The sequence below is a fragment of the Hypanus sabinus genome, chromosome 13 (genome assembly GCF_030144855.1).
Source record: "Hypanus sabinus isolate sHypSab1 chromosome 13, sHypSab1.hap1, whole genome shotgun sequence".
Lineage (NCBI taxonomy): Eukaryota > Metazoa > Chordata > Chondrichthyes > Myliobatiformes > Dasyatidae > Hypanus > Hypanus sabinus.
The window spans coordinates 43,513,274-43,524,362 of NC_082718.1; the positions used below are offsets into that span (position 1 = coordinate 43,513,274).

Below are 11,089 nucleotides of genomic sequence, written 5' to 3' on the forward strand. Positions count from 1 at the left end.
AAATCCTGCCTGTTCTGGGTAGCAACTTTGTAAGCCATCTATGACCTACCTAATGCATTACCATCCTTCCTCATAACAGCAGGCCAGTACTGTATGTAATCCTCACAGCCCTATGAAACCAAAGCACAAATGCCCTAATTTTGTATAAATTTCCACTCATAAATAATAAAATACTGCTAGCTGTCCTATTTTCTTGCTGACTCTAAATACAATCCTTTTGCAAATTGTGCAGAATTTGTGGGATATCCACCTCTTGGCATTTCATTTTATTTAGATCACAGGTTTTTTTAAATCCCTGATAGCAGAGAAAACCCTACATTTTTCACATTATACTCAGTTCCCAGATTTTTTTACCCACTCAGTTAAAGATATTCCTCTGTATCCATGGAAAAAATACACAGTTGTATCCGATTTGACAGACACGGCAATTATATTTATGAACCTGACATGTTTTAACTTTAAAACCAAGACTTTGAAGACTTAGGACTGTAAGAGAAACCTCCGATTATTTAAAACCTCCCATAGGTTCTTTAATATCCATCAGGTTTAACATTTCATTCTGCACAAGCACAAGGCTTCACGGTCATGTAGTCCTTCTCAGGGTAACACATGTATAAAGCGGGCGTCTTTTTTTGTAAAAGCAAAAATCGTCTTTGGTTAGTGAAAACAGGTACTAATACAGGTCTTTTCTAACAGTGAGCTGTTCTAAAGTGAAAAATGGGGGCCATTCTACCTATGTCAGGATGCTGTTTATTGATTGTAGCTCAATGTTCAACACTACTACACCCTCAGTTCTAATCAGCAAGCTCTAAAACATGGGCCTCTGTACCTCCCTCTAAAACTCAATTCCTTGACTTCCTCATCAGGAGACCACAATCAGTGCAGATCGGAAATAACATCTCCTCCTCGCTGACAAACAAAATTGCCTAAGATGAGTGCTTAGACCACTGCTCTACTCTCTCTACATCCACGACTGTATTGCTAGGCACAGCTCAGAAACCATCTATAAATTTGCCGATGACACAGCTGCTGTTGGCAAAATTTCAGCTGGTGATGAAGCAATGCAGAGGAGTGAGATAAATCAGCTGGTTGAGTAGTGGCGCCACAATAACCTTACAGTTAAAGTCAGTAAGACCAAGAAATTGATCGTGGGCTTCAGGAGATGGAGTCAAGGGAACACATTCAGGGATCAGCAGTGGAAAGAGTGAGCAGTTTCCAGTTCCAGGGCATGAACAGCACTGAAGATCTATCCTGGGCACAAAATATTGATGCAATTACAAAGACAACACAACAGCAGCTATACTTCATTAGGAGTTTGAGGAGACTTGCAAAGGTACGTCAACAAAGACTCTCACAAATTTGTACAGAGCATTGTAACTGGTTGCATCACTATCTGATATGGAGTGGCCACTGAATAAGATCAGAAAAACCTACAGGAAGTTGTAAACTCAGTCAGCTCCATCATGGGCACTAGCATCCCCAGCATCGAGGACATCTTCAAAAGGTAATAACTCAAAAAGGTGGCATCCGTTATTAAGGATCCCCATCACACAGGACATATGCACTTCTCATTGCTATCATTAGGGATGTACAGAAGCCTGAAGACACACACACACTGTAAGAAAAGCTTAAGGATACCCCATCACCAACAGATTTCTGAATGGACAATTAATCCATGTACACTACTTCACTATTTTTTCTTTTTTGCTCTACTTTATTTAATTTTTAAAATATATTTCTTAATGTAATTTATTTTTTATTATGTATTGCAACCGCAAAACAACACATTTCATGATATACGCATTCCAATGATTTTAAACATGGTTCTGATTAATTTTAAGCCAACACAAGATTCTAACAATGCTATTATCAAAACATCTTCTCAAGTCTTTTCATCAAAGTCACAGATCTTTCCAAATCGGCGGAATTCCGGATAGCAAGGCAGGCTTTCAAAGCAGAATATGGATCAGTTGGAAATTTGGACAGAGAGATAGCAGATGGAATTTAATCTGGCTGAGCACGAGATGATACACTTTGGGAAATCAATTGCAAGAAGAAAACATACCTGCAGATTCTGACTGTCTATGCCTCTCACAATTTTACACACCTCTAACAGATCCCCACTCAGCCTCTGACGCTCTAGACCAGAGGTCGGCAACCTGCGGCTCCAGAGCCACAAGCGGCTCTTTGATCTCTGTGATGCGGCTCCCCGTGGTTTGTTAGCTTTTGAAATGTAATTCGAAATTTGAAGATTATGGTGATCTTGTACAATCTGAAAACTTTGCGGAGACACCGTTTCCTGGCACATCCGAACCGGCTCACAATTAGCCACCGTTCAGGCTAAGGGAGATAGCCTACGGGGGTTTGTGAGTACGTGTCTTTTGGAGCATCCGCGCCCACGGGGGGTGGGTTGAGGGAGGCTTTAAAGCAAGGCTGTTTAGTTCGAATAAAGTTACCTTTGACTGCAGTCTTTATTTTAGCGCTGCGTGTAGCGCTACACCGCTACAACGTGTTTTTTTATCGCTATTAATATACATCACAACTGCCAATGCCTGACACCCGCCAGTGCGCGCATTCTTTTAATTCTTCGATCCAAGGTAGGCTAACTATGGAGTAACCTTCAACCCAACGTCTTTTTTTTCGGAGTTCAAAATGTTTTTGTTGCATGCAGAAATGTAATTTCGTTTTCTCTGCAGGAGTTCATCAATTTCATAAATGCAACACATTATAGTTTGTTTATACATAGCATAAAGGCAAAAAAAAAACCCGTTGTATGCAGTGTTATTTCATTTTGTGGCTCCCAGTGTTTTCTTTTCTGTGGGAAATGGGTCCATATTGGCTCTTTCAGTGGTAAACGTTGCCGACCCCTGCTCTAGACAAAACAACCCAAGTTTGTCCTTCTCTTTATACTATAGCTTATAAATTCTAAACCTTCTATGAGCAGCATCCTTCTAAACCTCTTCTGCACCTCCACATTTTTTCAATAATAAGGTGACCAAAACAGCACATAATAATCCTTTACACAGCTGCAGTTGGACTTCCTTACTGAGCATAAGCAGGCTGTGCCTTTTTAAATCTGCATAAATACTATTGCTTCGCATTCTCTCCAGCAGCTTCCTTGCCCCTGATGCTAGAGGGCCTCCCTCTAGCTTCTAACTGGATTATCCTGATTTCCTTTCTTGAAGAAAGACAAAGCCTCTGTTACTCTTCAGTCCTCGGGGACCTCACCTATTATTAGAGGATACAACTGTTTTTGTCAAAGCCCCAGCAATCTCCTCACTTGCTTTTTTTCAATATTCTGTGATAAGTGCCACCAGGCCCCAGGAAATTATCCACCTTAAAGGTTTTAGGAAGGCCCAGTACTACTTCTTCCTTAATCTTAAAATGATCCAGTACATCAACATGCTCCTCTCTGTTTCACTGTCCTTCATTTATTTCTCTCCTTGATAAATACCAATGCTAAGTACTTATTTAGTACTTTAGCCATTTGCTCTGTTTCTCAGCAAGAATTCCTTCCTTTATCCGAGAGTGAACCTGCACTCTCCAGAGTCAACATCTTTTTAAGTATAAAATGCCTTGGGACTCTCTTTGAGCTAAGGCCTCTAAACTGCCTGATTAAGCACTTCCCTTCTGAGGCTATAAGGGCCCAGCCTGAATTTAGCTTCCTAAAACTTATACCTTATGAGGAATGCTGGTCTAGATCACTCAAATGTTGGAATCAAAATTGCTGGATGAAATATTAACAATCTCTATATGCAGAGATTACTTTAATGGCTGAAAGTGAGGAGGATCTGAGGAAGCTTCTAATCAAAGTGAAAGAAGAAAGTGCAAAAGCTGGCTTGTTGCTCAATATTAAGAAAGCCAAGATTATGTCAACCAGCCCTATTAACTCCGTAGTAATAGGTGGAAGGGAAGTAGAAGCATTGACAGAGTTTATCTTCCTCGTTTCAAAGATTTCTATAGATGGCAATAAAATTAAATGGCGCTTACTTCTGGGGAGGGCAGCAATGGCAAATTTAGATAAAATACTGAAGAGCAGAGACGTAACATTGTCTATGAAGATCCGTATAATCAAGTCAATGGTTTTTTTCAGTTCTGATGTTTAGCTGTGAGAGCTGGCCAAATATAAAATATAAAAGCTGGCCAAATATAAAAGAATCAGCGCCTTTGAACTTGGATGGCTGGCAGTAAGTGTTAAGAGTTCGTTGGACAGCAAGTCAATACTTGAAGAAATACAGTCAGACTACTCACTGGGGGGTGGGGGGGGGGTGATTATGAGACAAAAGCTCAACATCATTAGAAGACAGGTGAGGCCCCATGTGCCACCTGGGCATTAAAAGGAGGGGGAGGGGGAGGGGGGAGATGAGAAGACTCTCATGTTAGGTAAAACAGAAGGTAAAAGGAGAAGAGGATAACAGGCTATGATGGATAGATAATATTACTCAGACAATGTGTATGACCTTGGAGGATCTTAGAGAGGCAATTTTCAACAAGGTTTGGTGTACAGGAGTCCATGAGACAACGAAGAGTCAGACTTGACTGAACAACTGAACAACAAAACCTTGAACATGCTTTCCTTGTCTTTCAGATTAAATTTAGTACCACTTGGGTCATCCAAGGTTCCCTTACCATCCTTATCCTTACTTTCTACCATAACACACTAAACATTGTCTATGTCAGGCAGAGACTTGTCCAACCACAACAGCTCCCAGTTAACACCTGGCTTATCCTGTCTTAATTTGACCTCCCGCATTTGACCTTCCCACAAGATCTAATTCAATTCTTTCTCATAACTACCTGACTACATGAGGTGTGGTCACTGTACCCAGAATGCTTACCCACTGTCACATTGTGTGTAATTCTGGTAGCTACACTCTACAGACGTTCCCAACCTTTTTTTATGCCATTAACTGAGGGGTCCACAGGCCCTGGCTTGGGAACTCATGCTTCATAGGAAGGATATGGAGACTTTTTGGAAAACGTACACAAGAGGTTCAGAGGCTGTTACATGAATTGGAGTGTATTAGCTCTGCGGAGGTATTGGACAAACTTTGAAGCAATGGAGGCCGAGAGGCAACCTGATGTAGGTATACAAGGTTATTAGAGGCAAAGGTAGGGCAAGTAATGTCTTTTTCTCCAGGCTAATAATATCAAATATGAAGGTTTACAGTGAGAGTGGAAAAGTTTTTTTTTAAAGATTTACAAGGCAGTTGATGTTTTGCAGAGTCACTAGTGCCTGGAATATGCTGCCAGCGGTAGTGGTAGAGGCAGATTAAAAGGAGCACTTGGGGAGTACACATAAACAGGCAGGGTAGGGAAGGATATGGACCATGTCAGGCAGACGGGATTAGTTAAGATTGGCATCAGTTTAGCAGAGTTCTGTTAGACCGAAGACTCTGTTCTAATGCCGCACTGTTGTACATCTTATTATATACTTCAAAAAGATGGGGAAAATGATAGAACATCACTCTAACATGGAATCTGTGCTCAAATTCACCATTCTGGAAAGATCTAGGCTACTATAAACTGACCAATACCCCAGGCTATTTGGACAAATGATATTTGCAGTTCTGCCATCAATAGGCCAATGATAGGAAACGGTTACAGAGGCAATGTAACTGTCGGTCTTTCTGCTCTCCAATCTGCATGTGCCAGTCTGGGCATGTTCTGGATTTCTAATTAAAGAATTTGCCACCTTGCAACCTTCCACTCATCCAACTCTAGAACACCATACATTCCTTCACTCGCTGGTAACATTTCCAGAACATTGTTGGTTCACGCACAACTCCATGTATTTAACCAATACCAAGCGCTCTCCTCCGCAACAAAGGAGTTTTGCATCATCGAGTGCCGTTTGCCTGAGATAGTATAACCGAGACCACAGTCGTTCTTACAAATAAGACTTTTAAAGATCCCCATGGCGGCAAATAATGTAAAAAAGCTCAGCCAACATCACTAAAAGGCATTGTCTGGTCAAAATTTGAGTGTTATTTGAAAATGACCAAAGAACAGCAGCTTTGTACAAATGTAAGTTATTTCTGTTTCCCTGGACGAGCTGAAGTTCAGGGCTACCAGCAGAACCGCAAGGCCATCAGGGTCCGGCCTCTGACAAGCCGAGCTGAACCACTAGACCGGTTCCTGGAAAACTTACCCTAGACGGGAGTGGCTACAGTCTGTTTTTAGCCCCCCTTCCGGGGCAGCCCGAACTCCCCACACGCACACCGCCGCGGCCGCTGCAAGTTCCGGGTGCGTCCGTCCGTGGACGCGTGACAGGTCCGGAGCGAGGCAGGCCGCGCAGAGCGCGCAACACGGCGGGCCTGAGGAGCGGGCGCGCCCGCGGCCAGGGTGCAGCTGGAGGGATTCAGTGAGTCGAGCGACATCTGTCGGCAGAGGGAGGGAACCGGACCGCGCGCGCCCGCGGCCAGGGTGCAGCTGGAGGGATTCAGTGAGTCGAGCGACATCTGTCGGCAGAGGGAGGGAACCGGACCGCGCGCGCTCGCGACCGCTGCCCGTGAGCTGGAATCAGGTGAAAGAGCTCGACCGAAATCATCTCCTTTCGCTGGTGCTCGCTGACCTGCCGAGTTCCTCCAGCAGTTCTGTTCTGTTGCTGGGCACCGCTTCTCACCTGCCCACACCCTATTACATTTCACCTTGTGTCTAAAATGTAGGCAGCTCCATTTGGCCTGAAACCGTAATGCAGTTCTTGAAGGATACATTAAACTCACACACAAATGCGCTATTTTTCGGTGACCGTGTGGGTTTCCCTCCAGTTACTGTCGTACATGTTAATTGGTTATTCTAATTTAGTCCCACTGAAGTTAGCTGGAATAAGATTGGGGGGGGGGGGTGACAATGACATAACAGGATACAGGGAAATGAGTGGGAAAATGCATTTGCTCTGAGAGCTAGCAGAATTGATGGGCTGAATGCCCCATTTTAAAAACAGAATGCTGGAAACACAGCAAGGCAGTAGACATTTATGAAAGGAAAAATACAATTAATATTTCAAGTCACACACTCAAAATGTTGGTGGAACACAGCAGGCCAGTCAGCATCTATAAGGAGAAGTGCTGTCGATGTTTCGGGCCGAGACCCTTTGTCAGGACTAACTGAAAGGAAAGATACTAAGAGATTTGAAAGTAGTGGGGGAGGGGAAAATGTGAAATGATAGGAGAAGACCGGAGGGGGTGGGATAAAGCTAACGTAAAGATTTTTACTCATATGTGAAGGATGTAAGAAATAAAGTCAATTCAATTCAAATGCTATTGGGGGGATGTTTCATCTTGTATGACTGGTGGTTTTGAAGATATTCCAAATCCAACATAGGTTAGTATTGCAATACTGGAATAAGTGACTGCTGCCTTTGAGCTTTATGTTTTTAAAGACCATTAGTTTAGGTGTTGCAATGATAGAAGATGGGGCAGTGCATTTTCCATTGATACTTAATGCAACCATGATGCATGAAATGGAGGAGCTGATAGTTCAGGATAGTGGATGAGACATTCTCTAACATATTCTAATAACCATCCACATAGAAAATGTTGTAACCTAATAGAGCCAAAAAGCTAAATACTTTGAATTCTGGAAATCTGAAATAAAAGCAGGACTGATGTAACTACATTAATCTGGAATGTTAATTTCCTTTCTCCACAAATGTTGCTTGACCTACTATTTTAAGTATTTTCTGCCTTTTTAAAAAACATTTAGGCTTTTATGGACAGAAAAGGAATGGAGGGTTATGGGCTGAATGCAGGTTGGTGGAATTAGGTGAGAGTAAGCGTTTGGCATGAACTAGAAGGGCCGAGATGACCTGTTTCTGTGCTGTAATTGTTATATGGTTATAAGGTTAAGAGCTGGAAAGGTGATTGGCGAAAGTGATACAGAGCTGGAGAAGGGAAAGGATCATGAGACGGGAGGTCTTAGGAGAAAGAAAGGGGGAGGGGAGCATCAGAGGGAGATGGAGAACAGGCAGAGTGATGGGCAGAGAGAGAGAAAAAAACAAACTAAATATGCCAGGGATGGGGTAAGAAGGGGAGGAGGAGCATTAACGGAAATTAGAGAAGTCAATGTTCATGCCATCAGGTTGGAGGCTACCCAGCCGGTATATAAGGTGTTGTTCCTCCAACCTGAGTTTGGATTCAATTTGACAGTAGAGGAGGCCATGGATAGACATATCAGAATGGGAATGGGACGTGGAATTAAAATGTGTGGCCACTGGGAGATCCTGCTTTCTCTGGCGGACCGAGCATAGGTGTTCAGCGAAACGGTCTTCCAATCTGCGTCGGGTCTCACCAATATATAAAAGGCCACACCGGGAGCTCCAGACACAGTATACTACACCAGCCGACTCACAGGTGAAGTGTTGCCTCACCTGGAAGGACTGTCTGGGGCCCTGAATGGTGGTGAGGGTGGAAGTGTAAGGGCAGGTGTAGCACTTGTTCCGTTTACAAGGATAAGTCCCAGGAGGGAGATCGGCACTCATCCTTGTAATCTTTCCCTCCCCCCCCCCTTTCCGCTTTCCACAGGGATTGCTCCCTACGCGACTCCCTTGCCCACTCGTCCCCCCCCCCCCATCCCTTCTCACTATGTTCTCCAACTCCCTCTGGTGCATCCCCCCTCCCCTTCTTTCCCCCGAGGCCTCCCATCCCATGATCCTTTCCCTTCACCAATCACCTTTCCCGCTCTTAGCTTCATCCCACCCCCTCCGGTCTTCTCCTATCATTTCGCATTCCCCCTCCCCCTCCTACTTTCAAATCTCTTACTATCTTTCCTTTCAGTTAGTCCTGACGAAGGGTCTTGGCCCAAAACTTCCACAGTGCTTCTCCCTATAGATGCTGCCTGGCCTGCTGTGTTCCACCAGCATTTTGTGTGTGTTGTTTGAATTTCCAGCATCTGCAGATTTCCTTGTGTTTGCTCTTAATATTTCAAGTCAGTTGTTTTGACTTTTTATAAGAGGTTAACAATATGTAAATATAATAATGAACTGAAAAAGTGAAACAAAAACGAAATGCCCAAAATACACAACACCTCAGGCAGCATCTATAGAAAGTGATGGCTTTTCATCAAACCTGTTGATGTACAGTATATTACCAGCACACTCCTTGGCCATTTGTACTGAAGCTGCGGAAAAGATGCACTGAGGCTTCTGATAAGCAGGTTGCATGCCAACTATACAAACATTCCTGTATAGAAACATGAAGTAGGAGGCAAACTCCCATACATCACACCAAGTGATGAGAAGTTCTCACATGATGGGCTTCTGCTGCACCTTGTACCTCAACTGAAATCTCTGGTCAAATAGAGCTCAACCATCATCCACTTTGTTTTCTTACATCATTGCCTGCTATTTTTATGTGAAAATGATTACCAGAACAAGTGGTGCATGTGAACTCGATTTTAACATTTAAGCAGAGTTTGGATGGGTACATGGATAGTAGGGGTATAGAGGACTTTAGTCCTGGTGTAGATCGATATGAGTGGACAGTTTAAATGGTTTTGGCATGGACTAGATGGGCCAAAGGGCCTGTTTCAGTGCTGTACTTTTCTACAACTATCTAAACATTCTTGACACTGCTCATGCTTGCAAGAGCCCTTTGATGCAAACACAACCCCCTTACCTCAACACCAGTTGAAGTCTGCAGTTGGGACAGTCTGTTAAGAGTACAGGTGTGCTCTGGAGGCCAGATGTTTGAGTTTGAAGCCAGGCCTTCCTTGGTTATTATGGGATCTCAGTTTACATGATGCACATACACAAAAAGCTCTGTGCACAAATGATGACATCAAAGGCTATGAGCGATGGCATGTTGCATTGATCAGGAGGTATAGTGACAACCATCCTAGCATTGAAGTTCATAGTTTAATTGGGATACAGCCAGAATAGGCCCTTCCAGCCCTTCGAGCCTCACTGCCCAGCAATCCCCCGATTTACCAACCGGTATACCTTTGCACTGTAGTTGGAAACTGGAGCACCCAGAAGAAACCCACATGGTCATGGGGCGAACATACAAACAAACCTCTTATAGGCAGCAGCAGGAATTCAATCTGGTTCGCAGGTACTGTAAAGCATTGTGCTAACCACTACGCACCGTGCCACCCCCAATAAATTTACTTTGAACCCACTCATCTTTAGGAGAGAAGCAGAGCTCTTGGGGAAAGACGCAAGGTCACAGGAAAGCATGCAAATTCCGCACAGACAGCACCGGAGGTCAGGATTGAACCTGGGTCTCTGCACCTCTACCTGCTGCACCATTCCTGAAGCAGGTTACTCAGGTATCTAATGTGGCTGAGAAGAAAGCATTAGCCATGCTTGCTTTCACTGGCCAAGGTACTGAGTGTAAGAGGTAGGGTGTCACATTGCAGATACACAAAACATTGTCAGACTGCACTTTAAGTGTTGTGTACATTGCTGTTCATGCTGCTGGAAGATTGTGATAGCATTCAAAAGAGTGCAGAGGGGATTCACCAGGTTGTTGCCTGAATGGAGATTTACTTTGCAGGAGAGTTTAGATAAGCTGGTTTTATCTTCACTGTTATTTAGGAGGCTGAGGAACAATCCTAGAGGTTTATAAAATTATGAGCTGTGTAGATAGTGTCCTTTTCCTAGAGTGGGGCAATCTAGACCTAGAGGGCATAGGTTTAAGTTGAGAGGGAAGAAATTTAAAGGTGATCAGAGAGGTAAATTTTTCCAATGATTTCACATTCCAGCTGAGTGTTCCAAAGTTTGGTAGAATGGGGTCACACTGAAAATTAAGAAAGCAAAATAGCAACAGTGATCAGAACTATGAAGTAAAGACTACAATAAAAAGTATCATGAATTAGCAAAAGAGCTCAGTCCATTTAAAAGGGTAGCGCTTACTATAAACAGTGTCTACAGACAAAGTCTAAGGAAATGACATAATTTGACTAGGCTATTCAATGGAGTGAAGATTTCAAAAGTCACATAACACAATAAGAAATGAATTCCTCATGATCAGGATGGTTTAGTGACCACTAAGCAAGAACAAAATGGTAAGCAGTACAAAACAACAGATCATTTCTTGTATGTTTTAAAATACTTCCAGTCAATGCTGTTTTCATGAGATACTGAGTG

The 11,089-nt window shown here is 43.3% G+C and overlaps 1 protein-coding gene across 4 annotated transcripts in view; it reads right to left on the reverse strand.

Annotated features, from left to right (window-relative positions):
- apaf1 (apoptotic peptidase activating factor 1) overlaps window positions 1-6,304 on the reverse strand; it is a 274,267-nt gene extending 267,963 nt beyond the window's left edge. For all 4 annotated transcript variants that reach the window (XM_059987521.1, XM_059987522.1, XM_059987523.1 and 1 more), the window contains exon 1: window positions 6,152-6,304. The gene's annotated coding sequence lies outside the window, so the exon portion shown is untranslated. The remainder of the gene's footprint in view (window positions 1-6,151) is intronic.
- Between the last annotated feature and the right edge of the window lie 4,785 nt (window positions 6,305-11,089).